Genomic DNA, 14,027 nt, shown 5'->3' on the forward strand with positions numbered 1-14,027 from the left:
CCCGATCACAATCACGATCTGTCCTCCTCTGGCGCTTGCGATCCTCTAAATTCTGCGCATATGCCTGTATACGGGAGATATCCATGCCTGGTGGTAACGCGGCGGTCATACAAGCGTCGATCAAATGTAGCCCTAGACTAGCCACAAAACGATGAACTTTATTCTCCATCTCAGCCACCATGGCTGGAGCATATCTGGCCATAGATGCGAAATACACGCAATACTCCTAGACACTCATACTGCCCTGCTCAATACATAAGAATCTATCTGCTCGGGCCCGCCTGACCTCAGAAGCAAATAATAGCGGATAAAAGCATCTGCGAACTCTCGCCACACAGCTGGAGGGGTATTCTCTCCCCTAGATAACTCTCAAGTCTAATACCACTGTACTGTAATATCACGCATCCTATATGAAGCCAACTCGACGGACTCGACCTCATTCGCATGGATAACCCTCAATGTCCTCTAAATACCATCAATAAAATCATGAGGGTCCATATTCTGCTTTACCACAAAAAACTCTGGAGGACCTAACCCAAGGAAGGCCTTAACCCTCGAACTACCAGTCCCATCTACCTGGTCAACACTAACTCCCTGCCGCTGAGCCTGGGCGGCTACTAATTTGGTCAACAACCATACAACATCCCGCAAATCCTGGCCCGGTGCATCCGGCTGAGGAATTGGGTAGGGGCTGGGGGCGGTGTATGTGATGTCTCAGACGGCCCCTCACACTGAATGTCATCCTGGGCTCTCGAGGCCTGTCGAGTACGGCTAGTGGCCTCACCTACGGCTTTCTTGCCCTTCTGAGTGGCTGTAGCATTCTTGGGAGGCATCGCTGAAACCATAGCAATTCATCAGAAAGCGAACGCCTAACACATGGCTCTATCGCACAATCTAGGAGAGAAAGAATGACATAATCCTAAATGTCCTGTAGCCTCCTGTTTATAAGTGTGGTGCACAACACGCCTATAAACAACACTCTACTAGACACGGTCTGTAGACAACCCTAGGACGAAACTGCTCGGATACCACTTCTGTCACGACCCATATCGATGAGCCGTGACGACGGGTCTAACCTCTAACGACCAAACACCCCTATACTCGTATCTGAAATATACCGAACATTAAAGGCCCATGAATGGCAAAACAAATCTCATAAAAAGAAAACATCAGAACTCTGTACAATCTGCATACATATATACACAATCATGCATAAGAACAGTGTAAGCCAACTAGGCTGCTACATATACTGTACGCAAAAGAATAGAAGCCGATAAGGCTACATCGTCTGACTAATACATACAACTGTCTATAGACCTCTACTGGAAATAAAAGATGTAGAGAGGACGGGACAAGGCCTCGTCATACCCATATGCATACACATCTCAAAAGAGGGATACCAAAACTGATTGTAGCTCCGGATCGAATGGAGCGTACTGACCATTGCTAAATCTAGAGGTCCTACTAAGCTGGACCACATGTCTGTCTCCCTGTACCTGCGGGCATGAACGCAGCCCCCCAAGCAATGGGGAGTCAGTACGGATAATGTACTGAGCATGTAAAGTATAAGGGAAACATCATATATATATACACATAGGAATCATGAATGAGATCTGAACTCATAAGCTGAAATGACTGACTGCATGTGTCGCGACCCGTCTAAAGGGCCGCGACGAGCGCCTGGTTCTAGCCCACCCGGGCGCCTCTTGGCTTACACTTATACTTACATCTAGGTGAGCCACATAATTTAACATACTTCTATTCATTCATCATGCTAGTCCCATTGGACAACAATGCCTTTATATCATAATTGGCATCTATGCCACATCAATGTACATGAGCCGACAAGGCTAACAAAATGATATACAAAACATAGGCCAACAAGGCCAGATATATCTAACCATTTACACGTGACTACGAGCCTCTAAGGAGAGTATAACACATCACATAAGCGGGACAGGACCCCGCTATGCCCATAATTATGTACCCAAAAGCTATGGCTCCGAATGAAATGAAGCTCTGCTAGGTGCTCTCTGAGAATACCGCTATGGATCGAGCCGGTCTCCCTGTGCACTTGCGGGCATGACACAGCGTCCACAAACAAAAGGACGTCAGTATGAAGAATGTACTGAGTATGTAAAGCATGAGCAATATCAATGTAGAAGCATAATGAACATCATAAGAAATAGCACAAGATGGGAGATGGTAATATTATTCCCATGGCAGTTACTTGCCTTTCATAGAAAATTTCCATTCTAATGTGTATTTGTGCTCATACCTCCATATCCGTATCCATATTCGTATCCGTTCCATATTAGTACTCGTATTCGTATACATACCCTTATTCAAATTCATATTGTATACATAATCATATCACATACATAATCATATCATATATATAGAATTTACATAACATACCCGACCCCGAAGGTTCGGTGTTTCACGTACCCGACCATAGCTAGGCTCGGTAGTCATACATACCTGGCCAACCAAGGCTCAGTGTTACACATACCTGGCCCTACCAAGGCTCAGTGTTACACATACCTGGCCCGACCAAGGCTCAGTGTTATCTGTACCCAACTGCAGTGGTGTGCGCGCGTTACGTAAGCATACATACATATACATCTATACATATACTACCCGGCCATATAGGCTCGGGTTTCATAGTAGCCATACATGGGCACACATACATACAGCTCATAAGCATCTTTACTACTTTCATCACTATCATTATCGTCATCGCCATTACCATTATAGTCGTCATCAATATCATTATCACTATTATCATCATTCATCACACTTATCTTTATAGGCTTACTCGTCATACGAGGAACTTAGTACAATCGTAGCATATCAAGAATCGTGAGCTTAATAGCTCGGAAGATCGAATCATTTATGAGACATCATAGACTTATGGAAGATTTAGATGTTTGGCCAAAGAACTATGCCTTATGAAAGAAGGGTTAGCCTTACATACCTTTCCGTTCAACTATTTACCACTTGCACGTTCTCCTCCGAAGCTCACGTTTCTACCTTCATTAAAGTCATACTATCATCAGAATCGATAGCTAGCATACATGACTAAACTAGAGAAAATCGGGAAACGTCTCCTCTATTTATACGACATTCCTCTATAATGTATTTCAACTCTCAAACGTCAACAATACATTCACAATACTACAAAAATAGTCATTATTCACCCACATTATCCATATTCTAGACTCACTTTTCAATCATCCATATCTATGGCCATATCGCACGACTATGTCCATTCACGTACATTGCTCATCTCATGTTCTCAACATTATTTATAACACATTTACATTACAATACATCAAGACTCATAACTCAATTCAAACTATTTCTCAAAATAGCACTATTCCACATTCATGACCCATTTTGCCATACCTCTCAACAATCCAAGTATTTCAACTCTTAAATACCTTAAACAACATAGAAACATCATAAATCTTACCTTAGATGTCGTAGGAACAATCCTTGGTTGATAATACTCCACTTGAGCAAAAGCGTACTTTATCTCCAATGAGATTTCTTGACTTGTATGATCCTAAATGGGTTTTCGTATACTTGATTCACTTAGTTTTTGTTGTTGATCACCAAATATCCTTGAATTCTTGTGGAATATATGTAGAGAGAGGTTTTAGAGAGATGGGGGTGTCATGTGGAAATGAAATAATGAACTTGGTCTCTTATTAATAACCCAAAATCTGATCTTAAATCAACAGTTGTCGAAAGTGCACAGTGGTCGTAAACACAGTTTACGGTCCGGATTCCAGTTTACAGACCGTATTTCATGGTCGTATTTAAGGATGACAGAAACAGAAAGTCAGGCTGAGGATATGGTGGTTTACGACTCAGTTTACGGGCCGTATTTCAGTTTACGGTCCGTATACCACTTTACGCTCCGTATTTCATTTTACGACCAACTGGCCAGAATGCAAACCTGCAACTTTTCACATTTCCAAAACCTATAATATTCATTGTGGAGCATAACCTACCTTTCATTGCAATTGCCTTTGAAATCTTACTTAGGGTCGTCAAACGTCATTCCCTTCTTATTAAAACATCATACACTCGTATTCTTCGTTAGTCTATTCACTGTACGTTCACGGGGGAATTCTCGAGGTGTAACATTCTCTCCCCCTTGAGAACATTCGTCCTCAAATGTTAAAGTCTTTGGGGATTCTATAGAAATTTTGCCAGAGTTTCCCCTATAATATGGCACTACTAACTTGTCACAACAACCCAAAATATCATCACCTCACAGGGCTACGTCACAATATCAACATATCTATGGCCACACATGACCAAAAGCATGAAAAGGAAATCATACATACCTCATACCGCTGATGTTTCATCTTGAATCTCTCCCAAGGGCTGAAATAAATGAGGGTATCTGGATCGCATACTTTCTTCTGCTTCCTATGTCATTTCTTCTCGTTTACTACTTCTCCATAAAACCTTAACTGAGGCCACTTCTTTGTTTCTAAGCCTCCATACTTGCCTATCTAGTATGGCAATGGGCACTTCTTCATAAGTCAACCTTTCTGTCACTTGCACATCGTTTATTGGCACAATCCTAGTAGGATCTCCAACACATTTTCGAAGCATCATAACCATGGTCATCATAATACAACATTACATTCATCCTCATATAATGTTTCTCCCATGTTCTCAAAATCATTCATAACATAATTATAATCACAACATATCAAGAATCATGATTCATATAAAGCTACTACTCAACAATGTCACTATTCTCTTACTTGTAACCCATTTTCTATTTCCTTCCATAATCCAAATCTTTTAACCCCTCATTAGTCTAAATAGCATGGAAGAATCATAAAACTTAGCATGGAAGAATCATAAAACTTACCTTTGATTGTGTAGGAGCAAGTTTGGATGAAAATACTTCACTTGAGGAAAACCCTAGTTCCACTTCCAAAGAGATTTCTTGTCTTGGATGAACCCTAGTGAGCTTCTTGCACTTGATTTCCTTCGTTTAATGAAGTTGATCCTTAATTTCTCTTGGATTATTGTAGAAGAAGTGTGGAGAGAGTTCTAGAGGGTTCTTGAGGTGTGGAGAGAAAAATGAAATGAAATAAATGAGCTTTGGGGTCCCTTATATCAACTTGAAAATCTGTCCCGACACAATTATACGGACACACATACGGTCCGTATAATTTGTATGGGCCGTATGTGTGACCGTTTATTTGTTCCAGTGAAGACTCCAACTCTAGGCATCTTATACGGTCTAATATACGGCCAGTATCTTTTACACGGTCCATATAGTGGACCGTACAATCCACATAGTGGACCGTACAATCCACAGTTTTTCCGAAACTTGTTCTCGTCGACTCATTTAATCTCCAATCCTTATGGAACCTTCTTAACACTTGTTTAACACTTCATTAACAATCTAAGGGCGTCATAACTCTTCCTTAATACATCATTAAGCTCACGTTAACTCGGTGCTTAGCAAACCCCTTTTCCAAACACGGCTTATGCTTAACATTCTTTAATGAACTTTCTTCTCGTGCTTCAAACGTTAAGTACTACTTCTTGCTCATAAAAACATCATATACTTCTTACCCTGCGTTAGTATATTCACTAGGCAATGACATGAAATTTTTTGAGGTGTACACATATATATTATCATGTATATTATCTTTTCCATCACAATGTATTTCCATTCCACAGTCAATAAGGAATATGAACAATCAATAACTCAATATGAAGGAACATAAGTCACCATGTCACAAGTCATATCAGAACTAAAGAATCAATTCATCAATATCATGAACAAGGGATTACTCCAAGTCAACTAGAAGAATATTCATTAACTCCTTCTTTATCATACCATAATAGTTAATCACATAATCAATCAACCAATATCAAATAAAGGAATTTCCAACCACATTTTATGTCGGAAGCCCTAATCATGCTTCTCCTATGAATTTCATAACATATACAATCCACTAATCAAAGTCTAACTAAAGTAGACCGTAACCTACCTCAAAGCCGAACTGGAACAATGCAATCACTCCGTAATAGCTTTCCCCTTTCGTAACGCTTCAGAACATTCAAAGTCTAGCAATCATAATACTAAGTGAGTAATGGGTCATCTACTCAGCAAACAACAATTGGGAAGAGAGTGTCAAACGTCACGACCCGGCCAGTGACCGTGACGGGTACCAGGGGCTAGCCACCGAGCACCACTCGCTCTACTACTCATCTTTCTCACTTAAAGCTCTTTTATCAACTTTTATACTCAAATGGTAAAAAAATCGTATTTCATGTGGAAACATAATTACTTTTATATACATGTGCCTCTCGGCCATCAAAATAATATGTACATATAATAGCATCTCGTGAGACCATCTAACCTACACTGCGCATCTACGAGCCTCTATTCAAGTACTAGACATGTAGACGGGACAGGACCCCGTCGTGCCCACATATACAAATGTACACAAAAGAATAATCAAGCACCTACGGAACAAAGGAGTGCTTTCAATCGGCTAACAGCTCCTACGAGTCTGGCTCGAGCTCGCCTCTCTGTCTACCTGTGGGCATAAACACAGCGTCCAAAGAAAATGGACGTCAGTATGAATATTGTACTGAGTATGTAAGACAAGAGTGAAATAAATATAATAGGAGGAGCGTGAGCCATAAGGGAAAGATATAACCTGCAAGAGTGTCATAAGCAAATACATTTCGTACATATATCATATTTTACATAATCATGGTACATATGTCATCACATCACATATCTCGTCACATCACAATCCTGATCATTATCCCGCGTCCGGGTAACCATCATATGCCGCCCACTAGTGGTGATCATGCCCGGCCCTCTAGGCTCGGTATAACATCGCAGCCCGCCTTAGCGGTGACATGCCCGGCCATCTAGGCATGGTGGAACCATATGCAGCCCGCATTAGCGGTGGCATTCCCGGCCATTCTGGCGCGGTAGAATTTTATCATCACATAATCAATCATAACCCATCACTATTGCACCTTTCATGAACGTATCATAATCTTATCATAGCTTGACGTGTTCATGCATAACATAGGCATATTATGAGCTAGCATTATTGATCATCTTATAGACATATCATAACTTAGCATTTTTTCACATTTATCATTAGGAAAAATACATTAAACTTTGAAGTCAACCGTAACTACATTTGGGTGACATAAGGTCGTGAACCCCCGATTATATTATGAACATTTATGAGTAGCCTGCCTTACCTTGAAGGAAATAATACATAAGGTGAGTGTGAGGAATAATATCATGAACTCTCGAATCGCTATACTTTAACTCATCAGCATCACTATCATGCTCGTATGTAGTGTGGTATATTTACGGACTCATAAGCTCCATCATTTAGGAGGATCATGGAAAAACATGGAAGATTCATGCCTTTGAAGGAAGGGATAAGCCTTACATACCTTTGACGTTTAGCTAATCTATCGCTTGCTTGTTATTCTTTAATGCACACATTCTACCTTCAAGAGAATTTATATCGTCATTAGCTAAGCAATTATAAGAACGGGCTTTCTAAAGCTAGGGAAAATTGGGCAGCACTTTCTTTGTTTATACTACTTTTCCCATAGTCTACATCAACTCCCAAACGCTCACAACAACATTCACAATATTGCAATCAATAATCATCATTTATATACATTGACCACAATCCACCATTTCTTTTCAATTTCTCCACATTTATGGTTCTAGCTTACTATCGCGTTTCCTCATATATAATACTTATTTCATGGTATAAATGTCATTTATAAAGTATTCAGAATCACAACACTCCAACATTTATAATTCAACCCAACTACCATCCAACCATGACACTATTAACTCATGAATGACCCACTTCCTATGTCTTTTTACATTTCAAGTATCTTAACCTTCAAATACCTTAAACAACATGGTTTGGTCAAGAAACGTACCTTAGATAATGGTTGAACAAGCCTTGAATAGAATTACTCTTCTAGCATTAAAACCCTACTTCACTTCTTTTGGGTTTTCTTGAGAGAGATGAACTTTAGCTACGTTTCATACACTTTGTTTCATGGATTTGGTGTTATTGATCATGGATTTCCTTTGATTTTCTTGTAATTGAAGAGTGGAGAGTATTCTAGAGGTTTCTAGAGAGAAATATCGTGAAGATGAAATGAATTTAATGAGCTTGGGTCTCCTTTTAATGACTTAAAATCTGATCCGGAATGAACAGTAGTTGAAGTACACAATGGTCGTAAACCCAGTTTACGGTCCGTATTCCAGTTTACGGGCCGTATTTCGTGGTCGTATTTAAGCATATCAAAACCAGAAAGGTATTCTAGGGATCATGGTGATTTACGATCGCAGTTTACGGGCCGTTTTTCAATTTACGGTCTGTATTCCAAGTCGTATTTAACCATTTGAACATTTGATAGAAAGTTGAAGTTTTGTAAGTTGGAATACGACATGGTGGTTTACGAGCCATATACTACTTTACGGTCCGTATTTCCTTTTACGATCAACTGGGTGTCACGACCCAGCCCCGTGGGCCGCGACTGGCACCCTACCTGGGTACCCAGACCAAATCGTGTATTCATTTTCAAATCCAAACTTATTTCTGAATTTTTCGAAATCATATCAAACATAGTTTATATCAAAATATGTCTTAAGCGGTCGCACAAATCAGAATGTCATATCAAATACAAACTGAGCGGCGGAATAGGCATCGCCGGTCAAAAGTACAATCATAAGCATAAGGGCCATTTAGGGCCATCATATCAAGCGGACCGCTTTAAGACCAGAAAACAAAATCAAACAAACATATATATGACCCTCACCCCACATATATGACTACAGGCCTCTAGGAACTCAAAGCAAAGACATATGGCGAGACAGGGCCCCGCCGTACCCAAATAGTCAAATGTACCGAATACACACAACAGGAGGTATGTACCAACAGTTAGGCTCCAGATCAAGGGGAGCCCTCCAACACAGCAGAATGAGTAGCCTAAACCGGAGGATCACCCCAAATGAGCTTTTGTACCTGCGGGCATGAAACGCAGCCCCCGAAGAACAGGGGGTCAGTACGAAATATGTACTGCGTATGTAAAGCACGGAGTACAGATATATGGACCAAACTGAAAGCAAATCAGATAACAAAGTGGAGTACAAACCGGTGTGTCAAAAATCCGTATCAAATCATATACATATACATAATGCAGACGAAATCATGCAAAGCTCAGGAACGTGGTCGCCACTCCGACGCTGGCGCCACACACAGCATAACACCAGAAGGTTTCAAATCTCCGTACATCCCCGAACACAAACACAAACATAGGTGAGCGTATCGCATCACGAGCCATATCACAGCATAACTCCAAACGGAACCTGGCCCTATGGCGAAGCCTCGGGAACCGCAACACATCATACGGCCGAATTATCATAAGGCGCACGAATCATAACCGGCCCGGGAACCGGTGAACGAAGTCATAATAAGGCACGAGCGGAGTCGTGAGCAGACAATGCAAATCATATTTCAAAATAGTCTTTCAAAACATAGTAGTCCCATAAGTCATTTCATAATACAAAATAATCGAATACTTAGTCGATGCAAGGTTTCATTTCACAAAACGTTCTAAAATAGTACGTATAGCTCAAAACGTAACTTAGCGTATCGTAATATTCAAAGCATATCCCGTAGGAGGAAGTTCCAAAATCGAAAGTATCATTTCAAACTTTATTCAAAGGGACAGCCCAATAAGACAAATAGGGCGTCTCGGGGTTAGCGGGCCCACCTCGAGTCGAATTGAGGTGGCGAACATAATTTACGAACATTTATAGGCCAAAGGGTCATACATAATCATTTCTAAGTTACCCGACCACATTTCGATAGGTTTCGGACGAGTGGTGGCATTCTAGCCAAAATAGAGCCCTTAGGCTTCAATTGAATTGAATGAATAGTAACTTTTCTGTGGATCGGGTTTTGAGGAGCAGAAATGCTCCGAAAGTTCTCATATTCGCCTATCATACTAAGATATGCCAAACGAAGGAGTGGGAAGCTTTACATACCTTACAGACGTCTTACGCTCTCCCAAAAGTCAAGTCCCGTTTCGTCTGAAATCTGCAAATGGTCAAAGTTACCAATTGAGATTCTTAGGCTTAAAAATGCCTTTAACTTCATTTTTGCCTGCCGAAATTTCGGCAGCATTTCCCTTATAAATCTAACATCCCCGAGACTTAGCTCGACTCAAAATACATCAACAACAACAACCCAAACATCATCAAACAATATAAACCATATTCGAACTTCAAAAGCCTACCTTACTACACAAGTTGGAAATCTTTCATTCAAACTTCAAAATTCCAAATCTATATCCATATTATTGTATTCATTCACTCATTCAAGATTATGCCTTCACATTCCAAATACATTCCAAGCCATACACGAAATTGCCCAAAATCCATTACTTTCCATAATTCTCCCAAAACACCAAAACTTACAACAGACGTTCTAACTTGCGTCGTTTCATCCCGAATTCATTAACATCAACTATAAGTCATATTTAAAGTCTTTAGCATCAAAGATATACAATGATATACGCGAATATACAAAAGGTGTATACTTTCCGATAACGTTCCGAAATCATTTTCCAACACCAATCCAATTCATCAATCAATCATTTACGACATAAAGGTCACGACGACACATTATACAAACTAAACAAGATCAATTCACATCACTTTACACTACATAAGTGCCACGGCTCCAACACCAAACACACACACACCCACGGCTTTTTATATATATCAAAGTTACGGGATTCTCGTCTATTCTCAATCCTTAGCACATTCATCTCAATTCTATAACATTAGAGGGGCAAAATTCTTACCTTTTCTTGAATTTCCGACTTGTCGCAAACGAGGCTCTTGTGCCAAACTAATTATACCCCGTTGAAGAGGGTCTTGAGTACTTCACAAATATGTAGAAACTAAGATTTTTGGACCTTAAACAAAGCTAGCACAATTTTTTTTCTCTCTTTTCCCATTCTCGGCCGAGAGGTGCTTTTTATGTGGTGTTCTTCAACTTTTGATGTTTATCTATGTTTTCTTGAAAATTCAATGAAGCATATGGATATATATCCTATTATTGGTCATGTGCATGGCACATGACCATTAAGAAGAGGGTTGGGCCTAGCCAAATGGCCGGCCACCTCCACAATCTTGGGCCTCAATTTTGTGTTATATTCCCTTGGCCCAATTCATGAAAAGTCCCGTTTCGTAATTCCCGAAACTAATTTCCGAAATTCCAAATTTACCCTCGGCCTTCCCCGATGTCTTAACATTAATGATCCCATAACCAACATAGTCATATTCACTAAAATCAAACTATTTCCTTATAACACCCAAGTCGTAATTATTTCTCGATTTCCAAATATACGAAACACGGGACATAACACTGGGCCAAAGTGCAAATCTGCAACTTTCATGTCTTCAGAATCTATTATTAGTCATTGTGGAGCATAACCTTATCCCTTATTCCCATTGCCTTTAAAATCTTACTTAGGGTCGTCAAACGTCATTCCCTTCTGATTAAAACACCATATACTCGTTTTCTTCGTTAGTCTATTCATTGTACGTTCACAGGAAAATTTCCTAGGTGTAACACTCTTCCCCCCTTTTGGAACATTCGTCCTTGAATGTTAAACACTCGGGATTCTACGAAAATTTTCGCCAGAGTCTGGCACTACCATCCTGTCACAACAACTATAATATCATTGCCTCCCAGGGCTACATCACAATATCAACATGTCTATGGCCACATATGACCAAAAGCATGAAAAGTAAGCATATATATATATATACCTTATATTGTTGGCGTTTCATCTTGAATCTCTTCTGGGGGTTGGAATAAGTGCGGGTACTTGGACTTCATACTCTCTTCCGCTTCCCAAGTCATTTCTTCTCGGTTATTGTTTCGCCACAAGATTTTAACTGAAGCTACCTCTTTATTTCGGAGTCTTTGCACTTGCCTGTCTAGAATAGCAATAGGCACCTCTTCATAGGTTAGCTTTTCTGTCACTTGCACATCATCTACCGGGACAATCTTTGTGGGATCTCCAATACACTTGCGGAGCATCGAAACGTTGAAAACTGGATAGACTGATTCAAGCTCCGAAGGCAAGTCCAATTCATAGGCTACCTGACCCACCTTGTGGATAATTTTGTAGGGTCCAATATATCTAGGACTTAGCTTCCATTTCTTGCCAAATCTCATCACCCCTTTCATTGGCGATACTTTCAAAAATACCCAATCACCCGCTTGAAATTCCAAGTCTCGTCGGTGATTGTCCGCATAAGACTTTTGGCGACTTTGGGCTATCAACAATCGATCTTGGATCAACTTAACCTTTTCCACCGCTTGCTGAATCAATTCGGGGCTTACTAGCTGTACCTCTCCTATTTCAAACCATCCGATTGGGGATCTACAATTTCTCCCATATAATGCTTCATATGGAGCAATTTGAATACTAGAATGGTGACTATTATTATATGCAAATTCAATTAAGGGTAAATGATCATCCCAACTTCCACCGAAATCCAGCACACACGCTCGTAGCATATCTTCCAAGGTCTGAATAGTACGCTTGGCTTGTCCATCGGTCTGCGGATGAAATGCCGTGCTAAGCTTCACTTGAGTGCCTAGACCTTCTTGGAAGGACTTCCAAAACTTGGCTGTAAACTGTGCTCCTCTATCTGTGATAATGGATAATCGAATACTACGAAGTCGCACAATTTCTTTGAGATATAACCTCGCATAATCTTCGGCTGAGTATGTAATCTTAACTGGGAGAAAATGGACTGCTTTTGTCAATCTATCCACGATCACCCATATAGAATCATACCTGCCGCGGGAATGAGGCAATCCCACAATGAAGTCCATGTTGATCACTTCCCATTTCCAAGTAGGGATTTCTATGGCTTGCATTAAGCCTCCTGGCTTCTGATGTTCAACTTTTACTTGTTGGCAATTTGGACACTATGCTACGAATTCGGCTATGTCTCTCTTCATGCCATCCCACCAATTTATTAACTTGAGATCATGATACATTTTGGTGGTACCTAGGTGAATGGAATACCGAGAGCAATGTGCTTCTTCTAGAATTCGTTTGCGCAATTCCGCCACACTCGGCACACATAGCCTGTTTCGGTATCTAAGAATTTCATCCATAGAAACTTCAAACGAAGACTTCTCCTTTCCATAAGATGTGTCTCTGTAACGACATAATTGAGGATCTTCATATTGTCGTTCTTTCACTTCCATGTCCAAGGATGAAATTGTGGGATCATTGATACTAATCCCCTCATTACCCGAATCGATTACACGTACTCCAAGATTAGCTAGTTGGCGGAGCTCATAAACCATCTCTTTCTTTTCCGGAGGGACTTTAGATAAACTGGTCATGGATCGGCGGCTAAGCGCATCGGCTACTACATTCGCTTTTCCGGGGTGGTACAAAATATTCACATCAATCTTTCAACAATTCGAACCACCACCTCTGCCGCAGGTTCAACTCCTTTTGCTTGAAAATGTATTGAAGACTTTTTTTATCTGTATAGATATCAACATGCACGCCACACAAATAATTCCTCCATATTTTTAAGGCATGAACAACCACAGCTAATTCCAGGTCATGGGTTGGATAATTCTTTTCATGTTTCCGTAATTGCCTCGAAGCATATGCAATAACTTTACCATGCTGCATCAATACGCATCCTAATCTGACACCAGAAGCGTCACAATATACCACGTAGCCATCTGACCCTTCTGGAAGTGTTAAGATCGGAGCTGAGGTCAATCTGCCTTTCAACTCTTGGAAACTGCGCTCACAAGCATCATTCCACTGAAATTTGGCTGACTTCTGGGTTAGCTTCGTCAATGGGGCTAAAATAGATGAGAAGCCCTCTACGAATCTTCTGTAATAACCTGCCAAAC

Source organism: Lycium barbarum, chromosome 4 (genome assembly GCF_019175385.1).
Source record: "Lycium barbarum isolate Lr01 chromosome 4, ASM1917538v2, whole genome shotgun sequence".
In the NCBI taxonomy this organism is placed as follows: Eukaryota; Viridiplantae; Streptophyta; class Magnoliopsida; order Solanales; family Solanaceae; genus Lycium; species Lycium barbarum.